This window comes from Gorilla gorilla, chromosome 5 (genome assembly GCF_029281585.2).
Source record: "Gorilla gorilla gorilla isolate KB3781 chromosome 5, NHGRI_mGorGor1-v2.1_pri, whole genome shotgun sequence".
Classification (NCBI taxonomy): domain Eukaryota; kingdom Metazoa; phylum Chordata; class Mammalia; order Primates; family Hominidae; genus Gorilla; species Gorilla gorilla.
Window position 1 is genome coordinate 152,801,752 of NC_073229.2, and position 3,639 is coordinate 152,805,390.

Consider the following 3,639-nt stretch of genomic DNA (forward strand, 5'->3'; position numbering starts at 1 on the left):
TTTTCCTAGTCTTTTTAAATTAAAGAAAGTCAATGACAAAAGGACCATCACATGGACAACCAGTGGGAATGTTTCATTCACTCTTGTAAGTTACTTGTTCCCAGTGCAAAAGTTTAAAAGAAAGTCTTTTTATTTATTCAAAAGTTGAAGGTTTTTTGTTTTTTTTTCTCTTCAGCACTGGAAACTGTCAGGAAAAGCAGTATATACCCCTAAGGACTAGTTCAGAAATAAATGTATCATTGTTTTTAATAATTTGATACAGTATATAAATGTTGTTTTGTAAAGTTTAAATTCTATTATTAACTGAACAAAATATAAACCAGGAAATTAACATCAAAGAAATAACCACATTCACCTGTTCCTCTCGTCTCTAACATCCTGCTCTTCCTTTGCTCCGCAGGGTAACCATGGTGAGAAAGATGTTGATGGCTTGGATGGAGAACAGGTACAAAAACTTCTCATTCTATGTTCCGCCTCTACTAGTTTGGCATTTACACATGTCATGATTAATCTAGAAATGTAAACACGCATATTTAATGTTTAAAGTTTATCTATGTTTGTTCTTATCCCAAATATACAAGAACCCTAGAAATCTAACTCGAATCAACCTCTCCCATATTACATTTCTTTCCATCTTATTTTTGTTAAATCTATCACTTAGACATTGTTATTGTTTTACATAGTCAATGCTTATTTAGCTCTACCATCATATTTCTCCAATTTTCTGGAAGAGTTAGAGAAGGATTAGTATTCATTCTTTAAATGTTTGGTAGAATTCACTGAGGAAGCCATCAGGTCCATGGTTTTCTTCAAGAGATTTTTTGATTATTGATTCAATCTTCTTGCCATTGATTCAATCTTCTTACCAGTTGTAAGTCTATTCATATTTTCTATTTCTTCAGGATTTAGTTTTGCAGGTTTTGTGTTTCTGGAAATTTTTCCATTTTATAAAGACTACCTAGTTGTTGGCATACACTTGTTCTTAGTGCTATCTTAGAATGTTTCATTTTTTTATTTTTTTGAGACGGAGTCTTGCTCTGTTGCCCAGGCTGGAGGGCAGTGGTGTGATCTTGGCTCACTGCAATTTCTGCCTCCTGGGTTCAAGCGATTATTCTGTCTCAGCCTCCTGAATAGCTGGGATTGCAGGCGTAGGCTACCATGCCCACCTAATTTTTGTATTTTTAGTAGAGACAGGGTTTTACCATTTTTGCCAGGTTGGTCTCAAACTCTTGACCTCAAGTGACCTGCCTGCCTTGGCCTCCCCAAAGTGCTGGGATTACAGGCATGAGCCACCTCACCCAGCCTATTATAATTCTTTTTATTTATGTGGAATCATTATTTCCACTTTCATTTTTGATTTTATTAATTTAAATTTTTCTCTTTTTTTTTAGTTCATCTGGCTAAAATTTCATCACTTTTGCTAATCTTGAGGAATCAATTTTTGGTTTTATTGATTTTCTCTATATCTCTATTCTCTATTTTATCTTTTCTCTAATCTTTCCTTCTTTTTGCAAGTTTTGAGTTTAGTTCTTCTTTTTCTAGTTTCTTAAGGTATAAAGTGAAGTTGTTGATTTGAGACCTTTTTTGTTTTTTAACATTAAGTGTTTACAGCTATAGTTTTTTCCTTTAGCACCACTTTCGCTGTGTACCATAAGTTTTGGTGTGATGTAGTTTCATTTTTCATTTGTCTCTAATTATATTCTAATTTCTTTTGTGATTTCTTTGATCCATTGGTTGTTGAAGACTGTGCTGTATGATCCTTTTGTAGTTCACAAGCCTGATGATTGGGTTTTCATTCACGTGGATGAGATGCACCTCCCTCAAACCTGGTTGTTATAGCATAGGCACATTACTTGTCCAACACGAAAAAAAGGAAGGAGTGTGCTGTGCAATTTCCACAAATTTCTGAAGTTTCCAATTTTACTTGTGTTACTGAGTTCTAATTTCATCCTGTTGTGATCAGAGAAGACAATTTGCATAATATTTATCTTTTATAATCCATCGAGAATTGGTGACTTAATGTATTGTGTCTGGAGTTGGTTCCTCCTGGTGGGTTTGTGGTCTCCCTGACTTCAAGAATGGAGCTGCGGACCTTTGCAGTGAGTGTTACAACTCTTAAAGATGGCACGGACCCAAAGAGTGAGCAGCAGTAATATGTATTGTGAAGAGCAAAATAACAAACATTCCCTAGCATGGAAGGGGACCTGAGCGGGTTGCCGCTGCTGGCTGGGGTGCCCAGCTTTTATTCCCTTATTTGTCCCCACCCATATCCTGCTGATTGGTCCATTTTACAGAGTGCTGATTGGTTCACTTTACAGAGCACTGATTGGTCCATTTTACAGTGTGCTGATTGGTTTTACAAAACTCTAGCTACAGAGCGCTGATTGGTGTGTTTTTACAGAGCATTGATAGGTGCATTTTACAAACCTCTAGCTAGCTACAGAGTGCTGATTGGTACATTTTTACAGAGCACTGATTGGTGCATTTTACAAACCCCTTGTAAGACAGAAAAGTCCTCCAAGTCCCCATTCGACCCAGGAAGTCCAGCTGGCTTCACCTCTCAATATGATATATCTTGATAAATATTCCATGTGTACTTGAGAAGAATGTGTATGCTGTTGATGTTGAGTAATGCTCTGTATGTGTCTGTTAGATCTAATTGGTTTGTGTTGTCTTCTATTTCCTTTCTTATCATCTGTCTGATTGGTGTCTTCATTATTGAGAGGGGAGAACTGAAATCTTTAACTATTGTTGTAGAACTATATTTCTCCCTTCATTTCTGTCAGCTTTTGCCTCATATATTTTGATGGTCAGTTATTAGATGCATGAATGTTTATAGTTTTTATATCTTCTTTCTGTATTGAACATTTTAATTTATAATGTCCTTCTTTATGTCTTTTTCACTTTTCGGATTTAAAGTATATTTTGCCTGATATTGGTGTAGCCACTGCTGTTCTCTTTTGGTTACTATTTGCATGGAATAGCTTATTTCTTTTTTTCTTTTCTTTTTTTTTTTTTAAATAAACGCACTTTTTTTTTTTTTTTTTTGAGAGACAGTCTCCCTCTTTTGTCCAGTCTGGAATGCTGTGGTGCAATCTCAGCTCACCACAACCTCTGCCTCCTGGGTTCAAGCAATTCTCATGCCTCAGTCTCCAGAGAAGCTGGGACTACAAGTGCACACCACCACCCCCGGCTAATGTTTTGTATTTTAGTAGAGACAGGGTTTTATCATGTTGCCCAGGCTGATCTTGAACTCCTGACCTCAGGCAATCTGCCCACCTTGGCCTCCCAAAGTGCTGGGATTATAGGTGTGAGCCACTGCACCCAGCCAGAATAGCTTTTTCTATCATTCCATCTTTTTTTTTTTTTTTTTTTGAGATGGAGTTTTGCTCTTGTTGCCCAGGCTGCAGTGCAATGGCACAATCTTGGCTCACTCCAACCTCCGCCTCCCAGGTTCAAGTGATTCTCCCACCTCAGCCTCCCGAGTAGCTGGGATTACAGGCGTGCGCCACCACCTCAGCTAATTTTTTGTATTTTTAGTAGAGACAGGGTTTCACCATGTTGGCCAGGCTGGTCTCAAACTCCTGACCTCAGGTGATCCACCTGCCTCAGCCTCCCAAAGTGCTGGGATTACAAGCA

At 37.7% G+C, this 3,639-nt stretch overlaps 1 non-coding gene across 1 annotated transcript; it reads left to right on the forward strand.

Moving 5' to 3' along the window:
• The first annotated feature begins 1,756 nt into the window (after positions 1-1,756).
• Positions 1,757-1,863, forward strand: LOC115935191 (small nucleolar RNA U13). Its single transcript, XR_004070891.2, has one exon. It is a non-coding gene; the product is annotated as a small nucleolar RNA U13 (small nucleolar RNA).
• Positions 1,864-3,639: the final 1,776 nt, after the last annotated feature.